This window comes from Condylura cristata, unplaced genomic scaffold (genome assembly GCF_000260355.1).
Source record: "Condylura cristata isolate star-nosed mole 26May11 unplaced genomic scaffold, ConCri1.0 scaffold00003, whole genome shotgun sequence".
Taxonomy (NCBI): Eukaryota; Metazoa; Chordata; class Mammalia; order Eulipotyphla; family Talpidae; genus Condylura; species Condylura cristata.
This window is the reverse complement of record NW_004567104.1, coordinates 57,697,124-57,712,273: the sequence shown is the minus strand read 5'-3', so window position 1 is coordinate 57,712,273 and position 15,150 is coordinate 57,697,124. Positions and strand designations below refer to the sequence as shown.

The window sequence follows — 15,150 nt, the reverse complement described above, 5'->3', positions numbered from 1 at the left end:
TGAAATATGTACACATAGTAGGATAGCAGAATGGCCTTGAGGGACAGATCAATCTATCTACTAGAGAAGCTAAATTCCACAAGTAAGATGTAAGAAATGTATCTTTCAACTGAAATATGCATTTGGGACATATTTTTATATAAATGTGCAGTTATGAGCTTTAAACTTTTAAAAAATTTCAAATTTTAATTTATGCATCCATTTTCTAAAGGCAACAAATAGCATTCTTTGAGGAGTAGTATTTGATGATTAGATTTCTAAACTACCATTCGTAGATTATGATCGTCAGGATTCATGTTATGAGCAGTGGATACATAAGTTCCATATTTGTTCAAAACACAGACCAATTTCCTGTTCCTAAAATTCTGGGATATTATCAAATTTAGTAGTTGAGTATCATCTTCAGTAAAAATAGACTCTCACTAATAGAGGCTTGAAATTGTTTCAATATCTTAAATAATTGTAATGAAACCACTCAAGTATATATATAAATATATATATATATATATATATATACTTGTTTCTTTTTTTTTTAAGATTTATTTATGCATATAGAATTGGGTATAAGACAGAGGTGCAGGAGCAGTGAGAGGATTCACCAGAGAGAGAGTGGGGAACAGAACAGAATAATCAATAAATTACACTACTGAGGGGAGCAGTGGGCAGGTCAGGAGAGGTCTGCAACACCATGTGGATCACCTCCTGGCCCGGATCGAACTCATACTGAAGTGGCAGCAGCTAGCTTTCAGGGCTGTGTCCTAACCCGTTGCGACACCATGGAGGACCCCAAAAATATTTTCTTAAAATTCATGAAGCTATCAGGACAAAAATCTCCAGCAATCATAGGAGGATGCACAAATGCATTCTAGTTTACTTAGTAGATATAGTCATTTGCTGGCAAAACACATGTAGTATTCATCCACTGTGTTACAATTAATGTATCAGTCACCAAGTACACAAATGGTCTACATCTTGAAAATATCTTGAAAAAGGTTTAAGTGATTTTTAGCCAGATTTGTGTAACTGTGATGTGTTTCATGTTAGATCAAAAAAAAAAAAATGTGGTTTATCCCCAACTTATCTGTCTCAAGATCAACTTGATTGTATGGCTCTTCTATTGTACTTCTGTCAAAAACAAAGTACTTTAAGCTAACAAAATTAATAGCTCATATTTTCCCCAACAAATTAAAGCTAAAAGAAAAATGAAGGCTATATTTAAGTATTACTTAAAATAGTGTTTAGAATAATAGTAGAAAATATTCTATACTCATCTATTCATGAGATATATATATATATATATAAGATATGTATTCTGGCTTTTTGAAATTCTGTTATTCAATGTTAATGTGCTATGAGCAATGGTATTTGCAGAAACTATAGAGCATTTCTTCAGTTATATGGACTTGGCAACATAATCAGAGAAATTCATATTAGAATATAGAAAATAGGAAATTCTTTATCAGATTTATAACTTCATTTTCTCTGAAAATCAACTTAGTAATCAATATTGAGAGCTGAAATTTTATAAACTTTGACCATGTTATATTACCTCTAGCATTCAATCTTATGAAAATAATTATAAACAATAATGTATTTTTCTCTATTTTCCTCATTTCCTGGAAGAAAACTAATTACTTTAAAAACAAAGGAAGAAAAATACACTTTTTAAGAACTATTCAAACTATGCAGTATATGCTAATCACCAGTGGGAAGAGAAAGGTATCTGAGACATGCTATTTGTTATGTCTTGCTCAGAGATCTAAGGCAAATGAAATAAGCAATGAACATCTAATCATGCAGTCTATATTATGGAAATTCAAGGTTTAGTAATAAAACCAATAAAACACTTAGGCTAGAGTCTCCCTGGTAACACAGTGGTTAAAGCCAGCACTATCAGGCTATCTCCAACCACTGTAGAATGAGTTCAATCCGCAGCGAGGCAGGTGACCCACATGGAGACGCAGACCTCTCCTGTCTCACCTGCTGCTCCCCTCAGCAATAGTTAGTGGACCCACCTGGTCTGCTCCTCACTCTTTCTCTGGGTGAATATTCACCCTCCACACCTCTGGCTTATAATTCCAGTTCGGGTATGCATAAATAAGAACATATTTAAAATAAATAAATAAAACATGTAGGTTGCTTATACAAATCAATGCAGCATTAAATAAATCCATTGATTATACAACATTCAATATACCAGCTTTATCTTACTCCATTTTATTCAGAACTTTACCTTGAATTCCAAATTATTTATACCAACCCTTAGGAAATACTGGATATCAATTCACTGCAGTTGAACAGTGGTGGCTTTATATAGTTTATTTTCCTAACAACAAAATACTCTTACAATCTATAACTGTCTAAGAAATAGTTTATGAACAGAAAATGTGAGCACCCTGAAAAAAGCTACAGAACTACTTCTATGTGATTTGGGGATGGTATTAGGAAACTATATGTCCATAAAAATAAAAGGGAAACTGCTCAGCATATTCCATATGGGTTTCCTTGATTCCAATTACACAATAGTTTTAACTGATATCGAACATGTAAGTGAACTAGGGTAAGTTTAACATGATGTTTAAGAACAACTCAAATGCTACATAATTCTTATTGTATGAAAGAAAGAGAAAATTTAGTATTCTCATTCAAAACCTATGAAAAGAATAAATAAATAAGTGGATGGATGGATGAATGGGCATTATAGAAACACAAAGTCAACAACTCCACTATTAGCCCCAAAAGACATACTCACTTCACTGAACCATCTGACAAAATTACCAAAGTAGACTTTGTTTTGAAATAGGATAAAATTATTCAAAGACCCACTTGTAAAGGTAGAATAAATGTCAAACAGAAAAGAAATATTTGCATATAACTGGCTAAAAGTAATGAACTTTAATATGAAAAAACAAACACAAAAGACCTAAGAATGACAGAATATTGCATGAAAAATACTTCTACAATTTTATACCATAATCATTCATAAACTTACAAAAAGTTTAGTCACATGAAAAAATACTCAAACTTGAATTTCCATGAATACAATGATATTCTAAATCAAAGAGTACTGATCCCTATTAATGTGGACTTTTCTACATAAAGTACCACAGAAATTGATTGAGACATTTTGTCCCCACTCAGGATGTCATCTAACATCTACCAAGCATACAAATCTTGCAAAAACCTTAAGTGTATGGGGCTTTCTTAGAGAAAGTTAAGACAGAGACTGTTATTTATTCAAATATATGTCTGGTTTACTTTCATAATTACAGAATCACAGTTTTCTGAAACTGTGTTGGTCAATAGGATATACTGAAAGTGATACAAAGCAGCGTATGTGAATATTCATTTAAATATATTAGCTAATTCACCTTTGGCCCATTCTTATGTTCTTCTATATCCTACTGCCTGGAAATTAGATGTGATCACTTTAGACAATGAAATCAAAAAATGAAATAGAAATGGGAGAATGTTGAGTTACACAAGGCCTGTGGTATTAAGGAATTTGAGTAGAGACGATCCAACAAGCTTCTCATGTTTTAAAAGATTTACAAAAGAGGAAAATAAATTCACACTTTTGTCAGCTGTTATTTGGGATCTAGGAAACTTATTGCCAAACAAAATGTTAACTGCCTTTAAAGATAGAAAGCAGGCCTATATATACCAAGTGTTTTTAGAGAGGCATTGACAGAAATTATAGGTCATTTCTTACTTTCTTTTTAAAATTTCATTATATTGTAGTAAGAACAAAGCACAAGATTTACCCTCTTGAGCAATGGTTCAATGTACAATGATGTTGTTTACTCTAGGTAGAATACACAGAAGCTTTCTAGAGCTTAACATAGTTGCTTTTCATATTTTCTGTATATTGGCTTGTGTCCCCCGATTTTTCCTCCCCAGTCTCTGATAACCAGTACTGCACTCTATGAATTTGGCTATGTTAGTACCTCATATAAGTGGAGTCATGCAGTATCTTTCTGTAACTGATATATTTCAAAATTATTTACAATAATGTTCTCATTGTTCATACATGTCATTTCATATCATGGAGTTTCCTTTCCCTTTAGGAATATACCATTGTAAGCTCAAACTTCAGTTTCTCTATTGACTTACATTGTTCTTCTTTTATGAAATATTAGCTCATGTTCAATATTTTCTGATATAGTATTGTCCACTGCTACACACCTAGTTACTTTTTGGGATCCAATAACACCCCCATTCCCTTTACCTTTCAATCCTTGATATTGGTTAGTCAATGAATTCACACAAACATAAAGGAAAAACATCTTCGTCATTGTCATCCTCTACATTTTAAATATGTAGAAAGCAAAAGACAGAAAGAAATGTTCACCCAAGTTCACAAAGCTAGTAAGTAGCAGACAGAGTTCAACAAAGACACAGTGGTATTAGCATTAGGAACTTAGTATGTTTATGACCTATTGTTTCCAACATAGTAGCCAATTATTAAGTAATTTTCAGTATCCAATCTATTTTTTAATCAAGAGCAAAAATATATTTTTGAATTTCTGTGGTTTTTGGACATGTGCACTCACTCACTCATTTTATGCTTGAAATAGAGCATAAAACACTTTGTTGGTTTGGTCTTTCATAAAATTAAGATAACTCTTCAATAATTCAGTTGATAAAAGCATAAACACAAAAAATCCAAAAACATCTCACATGAGAGAGCTCAAAAATTGAGAGCTCAAAACACACTTGAGCAGGCAAAATAATGAAAATAGCACAAACACATATATATATATATATAAACTTGACATAAATTTTAACCTTTCCTTTAAAGTAAAGTACATTATGTGGCCCTCCCTGGTGGCACAACAGGTTAGGATGCAGTATTGCAAGCTAGCTGTTGCCACTTCAATACAAGTTCGATCCCCAGCCTAGAAGGTGACCCACATGGCACAGCAGACCACTCCTGTCTTGCCAATTGCTCTCCTCAGCAGTGTATTTTGTTGATCTGCCCATCCTGCTCCCCACTCTATCTCTGGTGAATCCACTCACTGTCCCTGCATCTTCAGCCTGTATCCCAGTTCCCTATGCTAAATAAATAAATCTTTAAAAAACACACACACATTATGTCCTCAAATGGTATAAACATAAAGCTCAAGAAGTATTTAGAAAAGGATCCCTCCAGAAAAGCTTACTAATACAGAACACCATGAAAAGTGATAATAAAAATAATTTATTTTTTAAGTGGCTGGATTAAATTATAATTATGTAAGATTTATTATTAATGAAAAGATAAATATGGTCTTATTGTATATTACATTATAAAAACTAATCATGGGGCCCTCCCTGGTGGCGCAGCGGGTTAAAGCGCTGCACTAAGAAGCCTAAGCCACTTCCGCATGAGTTCGATCCCCACCTGCCCTGGAGGAGATCCACATGGCGAGGCAGACCTCTCCTGACCCGCCCACTGCTCCCCTCAGCAGTGTACTTCATAGATATGCCTGTTCTGCTCCCCACTCTGTCCTTGGTGAATCCTCTCACCCTCCGCTTCTCTGGCCTGTACCCCAGTTCTGTATGAATAAATAAATAAATCTTAAAAAAAAAAAACACTAATCATGTAGAATTTTAAAAAGTACTCCAGATTATACATATACTATCAAGATAGTTTATATAATTATATGAAGTATAGCTGTATATGGAATATTATAAAATGTATTGAGCAATAACTTATGTATATAATATGGATAATATACACTGTACATTCTATAACTCCCAAATACAATTTTTTTCAGACTTGTTTTTAGCACAGTGAAGTATTCATATGGCTTCATTTTCATTTGTGGTAAATTCATAACTAAGTAAATATATTCCCATCTCTTTATTGTATGAATAAAACAATTCCATAATCATTTCCCAAACTTCGTGATGCTGCCAGTTTAGAACAATATTTTAGTTGTGAATGGAGAAATTAGTTTTCTCGTCAATGGCAAGGAGGAAAATGTGGCAAGTATAAATTCAGTTGACCTGACACCAACAATATTGTTCCTCAGTCAATACCATCAGCTGTACCAGAACCAGAAGGCAGAAGGTGAAACTGATAAATCACAAATAATTCAAATAATTCACTCTAACATAGTAAGAGTGTTCAGGCCTAAAATTCACTAGGTTATTAAGAGATGTATGAAGTCTCAATGAAAGTTAAAGAAGAGATAATGGCATATTGCTTGTTTAGGTAGAAGAAAGAAGAACCAGATAGCAATTTTGCTGAGTAGTAAAGGAAAAAGACTACAAAGTAAAACAGCTCAGATTTCGGGATAATGTATGGATAACTAATCAGAGAAACTTGGATTCTGCTTACAATTTATTAATTTATCATTCAGAGAATGATCATTAAAAAGGATGATAACTGATATCATCAAAAAGCAAGTTTTATAATTTTGGATCTTTTTTTTTTTCAAAAAATAATGTTAGAATTTGTCTAATTTTTTTTTCTTTAAGCATATTCTTAATATAACTCATTTTGTAGCATAAAGCTATTATCTGCAGTTTGAAGCCAAGGGCAGCTGAAATAATTTACCTGTTTTACTCTTCCTCTCTCTAAAGATAACACAATTTTATAGACAGCATCTCTGAATCTCCTTATGTTAGCAATGCGTCTTCTGAAAAGCACTAAGAAAATATACACTGTTCTGGTAGAATGATTAAACACCAGACAAATATATTTCCAAGTTAAAATTGTTTGAGAGACCCTGAGCAATCTTGATGAGCCAGGAAAACATATTATAGAAAATAAACATTACCCAGGCATGCATATTTGACTATTTCATTTCAAACTACCATTACTTGAAATGAAAACACACATATTCAAAAATAATTGTAAAATAACTTGAGAAAATATAATTTACTCCCTTTATCATCTCTACATGTATACTTAAGTCAAAAAAAAATAATTTGCAATAGCATTGTCTACACTAGGAATGTCCCTATAAATTGTTATATTGTGCATGTTACATGTTGTGCAAATATTAGAAGTATATGTTTATACTTTTTTATAGTGTCAATTTATTGGAAAAGTTCAGAAAAAGAAAAACCACAAATAATTACACCACATTATGTGTTTTATGAGAATTTATTAATGGCATCTGTGTTGCTCTTTGTTATGTGTGTTAAGTGGAAGAAAAATAAATAGAACAAGATTATATTTCAATGACTTTTGACCTCGGGACACTTTTGCAAATTCCTTTTCTTAAAAAATAATAACTAACATTGGTGTATGCATTATATAAATTTCAGTCTTATCATTTAATGCTATAACATCTGTGTGTCCTACATTATGATCATCACCTAAAGTCCAGCTTCTACCATATTATCTTTAAACACTATCCTTAAAAGGATAAATTAGACAGGCAGATGAAGGCAAGAGCAAAGAAAAGAAAAAAACAGAGGCAAAATGATTATATTAAGGAGGATTATTATGGGAGAATGGGAAATTTGCAGACAACATTCAGATGGACAGTGGTAGTAAAAAAACCTGAGCTGCTTATAAAGGTATGCTGAAACACACTATTTCTAATTATTACTAGGTCTAATATATTGTTTAAAGGAAATTGTAATTTTCAGGAACTGTCTTCACCTTATATATACATCCATTTTTTATTATCCATTATTATTTCAATGCAAAATATAATTACTATTATAGATGTGCTCCAAATTTCTGTCAACACATTATTTAAGCATTGCAACATTTGCTAATATTATGAATGTCTTACAAATTATCTATTTTATGACATTTTAAACTATTACATAGGAAAATCTTCAATAAAAATAAATTTTATATACTTTTCTGACCTGAAGCAGCTTAATATATCAGCAGAAAATTTTCATAGAAGCATGAAAATTAATTTCCTGCATTTAGTTTTAATATGGGGTGTCAATCGTGCCAGGGGCAACATAACCATAAAATATGTGCTTAAATAGGATGCTGTCCCTTTTTGACTTTTTTCCATTCTATCAATTATATTATTATAGTCATAATTATCTACTGATCACAGAGATCTGACATCATGTGATTGTATCCTCCAGTCTATGTTTAAAGAATACAAGAAAAAATTAAGATACTGTTTAGGAGTTAAATGAACTTTTGCCACCAATGTAAAGTGGGTACTGCAAGAACATAAGTTTATTTTTTGAAAGAGGTTAAAAGAACAGTTAATGGATATTTTCAAGAATCAGGACAAGAAACATAATACTGTTTCTCTTAAATAGTTATGCTACATTTCAGAAAGTAAGCTAATTAAATTTTATATTTATGGTTAAAACTCTAAACAGCTGTTAACATTTCTATAAAATTAATTTCAGCTGAAAGATTCTGTAAACCGGGTATCCATTAATTTTGTATGGTCACTAGTTGAATTAAAGGAAATGCTGAAGCAGAGGTATCTGTAAAAGAAAGAATATTGATAGTCGCTGTAGCAAACATAAATAAGAGTGTCTTGCTGAATGTGTGTAGAAAATAAAGACATTATTTATACTCAATGGCAGATCCAGAATGGCTTTTGGCAAGAAAAGTCAAAAAGAGATGATTTATAGGTTTCTTTAAGAATTTAAGTAGAGTTCTAAGGAACTTGTCAAAAATGAATTAGTTGGGGTGATGCGATTAAACAGAAAAATTGCAATTCCTTCTAAAGAGAATGTCTGCACATATACAATTATGCCTAAGTAGTCTCCTATTAATAACATTAATTTAAGTCCCACTTGAACAAAATGCTTACTTTCTATAAAAAACTATAATCTGTCATAGTTATTCTTCAAAGATGGCCCTCAATGAATCACTCTTCCCACTAACTTACACGTGGAAGCTGGCATGCCAGAATAACGAAGGTAGGTGATAGATGTTCTGAAAACCCTGCTTGGTTTTGAACCAAGGTAAAACACTCTCTCAGAACTTAGTCACCATAGGGCAGAAAGAAACCTTTACCTCTTGTCATTCCCACCTAACCTACCAGCCGACTGTCATCACCAAAAGTCAGTCCTGTCAGGAAGTCTTTTTGAATAGCCAGTTCAGGAGGACTTTCCAATGACTGCAGCCCCACTGAATACCTGACTGGGATTGTATGAGAGGTCACACCCCCACCCAAATCTACTAATTCCAACCAAAGCACTAAACTGAGAATGATAATAGATTGTTGTTTTTAGCTACACATTTCTTGAGTAATCTGTTAGAAAACCATAACAAAAAGTAATTTTCTATGCACTAAGGACATGCAGTAGCTCATGATGACAGGGGTTTTAAACAAGTGATGAGCATTAACTATACTGAGATTTTCTGTTACCACTATGGACAAATCTGAGATAAACTTTTGGCTAAAGTCATAGATACTATAATCCAATACTCTAGATTACTGCTTACATAAGTAATTTGGAAAAACTAAATTAAGATACAACTTAGAGTGCGAAAAGGATGGGTGAGATTAAGCTAGGAAGAGGGCACTAAGTATTGTGGTGGTGGACTTTGGGTGTCTAAGTAATGCATGATGTGTGGCAAATCTCAGAGGGTGAGTCCTACAGATCTAATACACTATCAACAATGAAAACCAATATTACCTCAATGAAAACAATGAATTATTCAAATGTATTTTTAAATAAAATAAAATGTAAATAAAGATATAATTACAACTTAGTGGACATAAAAAAATAAACCTTTATTCCTTAAGTAGTTTCATAGCTTCTTATGCATTCTTAACATAATTGTGAATACCAAGTTTAGGACCCCTGTCCTAGCCATTGTTCTGTGATATGATAACTTTGGAGAGGATTACTCTTATTTATTACATAAACATTACTCTTTAAATAGGGAAACAATTACATTAGGATATTTTATACAAACTCAGATTATGATACTACCATTTAGACACTAAGAGCAGGTAAGCATGTAATAAACCAAAATAATCTCTGAAGAAGACCCCCTCAAAAGATCATGGGTATTTGATTTAATCAGCAATTCAAATACTGATTTTAGAAAAAGGTAAATATTAAAGATTTTAACTCAATACATTATTGGCAACAGCTAACAAAAATATGCATATAATTAATATATGCCAGTGCTATTGATTTCCAAACTTACTTTTAAATTTTACTGAATTATATTACTGAAAATATTAAACAAACAAGTATCTTCATCATTGTTTCCTGGATATTTGAACTTTTTAAAACCCACATTATTTATTTTATTGGTGTATCATAATGTTATATCATTTATAAGGTATTCATCCCTCAAGGAGAGTCACTGGTAGAATTCTAGCCAACAAAACATCCATTATACTTACTCTTCCATTTCTTCCCTTTTACCCTCTGAAAAGCCATAGATCTGTGGCCAACTTTCAAAGGTTGGTTTTAAAGCTTCTTTGGTCTTTCTCTATTTCACATATAACTGACACCATCCGGTGTTTATCTTTCCCCTTCTGGCTTATTTCATTTAGCTTTACCCTGTCCAGTTCCACCCAGGATGTTGCAAATCCATGAACTCATCTTTTTTGATTGCTGAGTAGTAGTCCATTATAAGTGCAACCCTGTCCGAGAACATCTTGATCCACTCATGATCCTTCATTATTTAGGTAAAATATGACAGACATGGTTTATCTTGAGTGCTCAATTTTCATTAGTAGAGTCAATCTGGGAAACTATATTAAGGATTTTAAGAGTAGAAAAAGGGCCCAAGGATTAATAATATAGTGAGCCACTGATATTGTCCATGTGTAGATAGAGGTAGAACCTTACAGAGAATTTTCATTCCTTAAAATTATAAAACAAAATACTCCCTCACAAAACAGTTCTTTAGGAAAAGGCTAGCTCAAGTTTGCCTTATAAATGAAAAGTTTTTGAACTTAGACAGGGAAAAGTTCAAAGTCCTCCTGTAGACTTTTAATCAGCACATCTACAAATGCATAATCTGTATTCACCAGTAAAAACAGTAAACTTATTGTTTTATCTATTCATTAGTAAAGTGGATTATATGAAATATTTTAAAAAGCAATATAAAGTATTTCAATGGTCTAAGGAAACATGATATATTTGAAATACTCATTTAAATTTTAAAATTTACCAATGAAAAATTTAACTCATCTTTTTGATATAAAACAGAAGCACAGATATCTAAGAAAAAAACTACAAGATATGTTGATCTTGAGTGCCTTTTCAAAATCTAATTTTCTTTCAATTCAATCCATCCTTTCCCCAATTTCCATGTTTATGATCTATCATTTTATTAAATATTTCATTTTCACTTGACCACAATACAGAACTAAAGGAAAATGTGCCACATGCCAGAAAGATGTATTAAATACATTTTGCAAGTGATTTCCTCTTGAGGTTCACTGGCATTAATATAAACATCAGAGTTCAGTAACCAACTGTTGTTTGCCAAATGTTTCTATCTATGATTAGATAGTGATTCAAGTTCATTATCACCATGTTCAGAAAAAAGCTTCCTCTGGCAGTGAAAACACTGATTCTTTACTTTGTCAGAGGTAATCTCCCTAAAACTTTCAGAAGCATCATTAACAAATTGCAATCTTCTCCACAGCTATGTTTTTAGTAAAACATATTTTCTTGCTAAATTCTTTTTGTTGTTTTATGTCCTTTTCTTTCTATCCATCATAATATCTTTTCATTCCCAACATCTTTGCCACAGTTTTTTTCAAGCAGTTACTTCAGTGCTGAAAAAATACTATCAGAACAATGTGTCGTTAAGCAAATTTAACAGGTGACCTTTAAGTGTTTTCACTGCTAACCATAGATATATTTGTAAACCAACATTAACATGATTAGTTTACCATTCACAAGCTAGCATGTTCCACACCTCCAATGTCACCACGTTTACTACCCCACTGGCAATGTTGGGAAGCACAGGGATTAAACACTGGATTGCGTTATAGGAATGTCCTTATTTATGACCTACAGGCATTTTATTTTCTGTGGGGTCAAAGGTGAAGTTATTTTCCATGCTAACTCTTTGTCTTGAGGCAGGGTCTATCAGCTCTGCCAATTTTTGCTAAATTATATGATGCTTCTGAAATGTGAGTCAGTGTTCTCTTGAGATTATGCTTTAATCAGATTCATTTCAATATAAAAACAGAATTTTGGAACAACAAAACAAACTGATAATATTTTATAGGAAATAAGAGGGATGACCAGTTACCTTTCATAAGATAAATTTTATCAGTGTATATAACTGACCATATATCCCCTAAGACAGATCTTTCCAACTTGCATGAAAACACCAGATATATTGTATTCATATGTTTCAATCCATTATGGATTTTACACTTGATAATATTCCTACTTATGTTGAGCTTCACTGGTTTTGATTTGGTATCTTGGCACCTATGTTACAGCAATATATTAAAATAACAACTAAAAGTTATTTCAATTTAATCATGCAAAAAATAAAACTATTCTTATTCACAATTAAATATAAAATTAAAAAATAATTTAAGATTGTTCTATGAATTATTTACATGATAAATATAGTAAGCTTAATCTCTCGTATAATAATATATGCTATGAATTAAACTATTATATGCAAAATGATATTTAAATCACTTGAACACAATCAGAAGTGTGTAAGTACAGCCTTTAAAGACCTAATATAAATTAAACAATATCTATTTTCAAAAGATTTCTCTAATGTAGTGTACTAATTAAACACTTGATTTAAAATAAAATGTCTCCTGTTTTTTATTCATATTTTATAATTCTCCATTTCTCCCATTTTTTTAAGTATGTAATAACAATTAATACCGTTGTTATGGCTTAATTTCAAATCTCTGTGCTTATTGTATCGTCATTTTAATGGTCTCTTTGCTGGTTCTTTGAGAAGATTAACTGAATGCACAAACTTGCAGTGATACTCAATAAAAAGAGGAGAATACAAAAGTAGATAATGCCAGGAATAAGAGAAGTTAAAACAGGTACAAAATATAAAAAAAATAGATTAATTAGTAATTATATGGTAAAAATTGAACAATGTAAAACAATTGAACATATTCTTAGAAACTCACAATGTTCCTTGACTCATTCAGTAAGAAATAGAAAGGTTGAACAGACCCACACTAAGTAATTAAAATAATAATCAAGTCTCTTAAAAAAAAAAAAAAAAACAGAACAATACCAGATGATTTTACTAATGATTTCTTCCAAGATTTCAAAGAAAATTTAGTATGTTTCTTCTCAAACTCTCCAATAAATTTAAAAATATGGAAAATGTACAAAAATATACTAGAGTCAACCTTACCCTAATGCCAAAACCAGACAAGGACACTGCAAAAAAGAGAGAGAGAGAAAAGAGAAAACTACAGACCAAGATCTTTGATGAACATAAATGCAAAAATCCTCATCAAAACCATATAAAATCAAAAGCAGAAATGCATTGAAAGAATATACCATGATCAAGTGGGATTTATTCCAAGTTATAAGAAGGGATCAACCTATGCAAAATGATACATAAGATCAACAAATGGAAGGACAAAGAATCATACAGTCCTATTTAATAGACATAGAAAAAACACTAACAAGAGTCAATGTTCTTTTATGATTAAAAACCTCCAATAACATGAATATATCTGGAACAAATTCCAGTATAATAAAGGTCACCGTGACAAGCCATAAACAATTTATTCACTGTTGAAAATTTATAAGTTTTCCTCTGTGATCAGGAACAAGACAAGGATGCCCACTCTGAATTCACTATTCAATATTTCAAGTTCTAGCATGAACAATTAGAAACACAAATGAAACAACATCCAAACTGGCAAGGAAGAAGTAAAATAATTATAATCTGACATTATAATATAAAAATGCCAAATACGGCCCTCCCTGGTGGTGCAGCGGGTTAAAGCACAGCATGAAGAAGCTTAAGCCACTTCCGCATGAGTTCAATTCCCGCCTGCCCCGGAGGTGACCACATGGCGCAGCAGACTTCCAAATACTCCAGTAGGAAGCTTTTATATACCAAGTAGTATCACTTAAAGGTGAGAGACCAAAGAAACACAAGACCAAGCATCCCAGACATATTTGAATTCTTGACCCACAAAGAATATGAAATAAATGTGTTTTAAGGTACTAAGTGTGGGGATCACCTGGTATGCCTCAGTAAATAAATAATGCATTTCCTTAGACTTTATTTACTTTGGCATTTCTTGCCACTTCTTTTGCTTGTTTGTTTAAATTTTATTTATGCATATAGAAATGGGGTACAGGGTAGAGGTACAGGGGCAGCAAGAAGATTCACCAGAAACAAAGTGGAGAGCAGAACAGGCAGATCAACAGAGTACACTACTGAGAGGTGCATTGGGCAAGACAGAAGAGGTCTGCTGTGCCATGTGGGTGGTCACCTCCGGGCGGGGATTAAACTCACATCAAGGTGGCCACCGCTTGGCTTAGCTTCAAAGTGATCCAGCCCGCTGTGCCTAGGTTCTCATGGTAGGCCTTTGCCATATCAGTGCTCAGCCTTCCTCGGTATGCATCTGACTACATTCCCCCCTCCCCCCAGCTTAAACAGTACCTCAGAAACTCCGGTAATTGAACCTCTTTTCCACCATTCTGGGATATATCTCCATTAATCTAAAATAAGCATTGTGAAAATTTCCTCAATAGCGGCCAGTCCTTGGCATGTGAGCCAATCCTTGTCAATGAAATGTGAGTGTGCAAATGTACTAACAGGTTTATAAGAATGGTTTGCCAGTAAGGAGATAAAGATATGTAGGAAGAAATCACTCTCTTCTCACTCATATTTGCAGGTGATACAGTCATCTTGCAACCACAAAAAGAGCTACTGTCATTTTAAGAATGGCAGAAAAGATGAATGTGATACTTATGACTTTGCAATGCCATTAAATTAATCATCGTAGAATCTTCCTGCCTCCAGTCTTTTGTTTTATGTGGTGTGATAAAATTGTTATGATTAAGATAATTTATATGAGCCTTCCGTGATCTGTAGTTAAGAACATTCTTGCTGATACACTGGGTAAGATGTATGACTTTGAACTGATACTGAATATATAGTTTCATACAGAGCTTCTGTTCATGTATCAGATTAGGTTGAGTCTCCTTTGCAGGACTAAGCATTTAATGAATCCGAGCTCAACTACAAATATTTCTTTTGAATGTTTTCCACAACAAAACAAT

At 32.5% G+C, this 15,150-nt stretch overlaps 1 protein-coding gene across 4 annotated transcripts in view; it reads right to left on the bottom strand.

Moving 5' to 3' along the window:
• The window catches only part of ROBO1 (roundabout, axon guidance receptor, homolog 1 (Drosophila)), a 939,739-nt gene that overhangs the window by 887,582 nt on the left and 37,007 nt on the right, over positions 1-15,150 (bottom strand). The gene's annotated exons all lie outside the window — the stretch shown is intronic.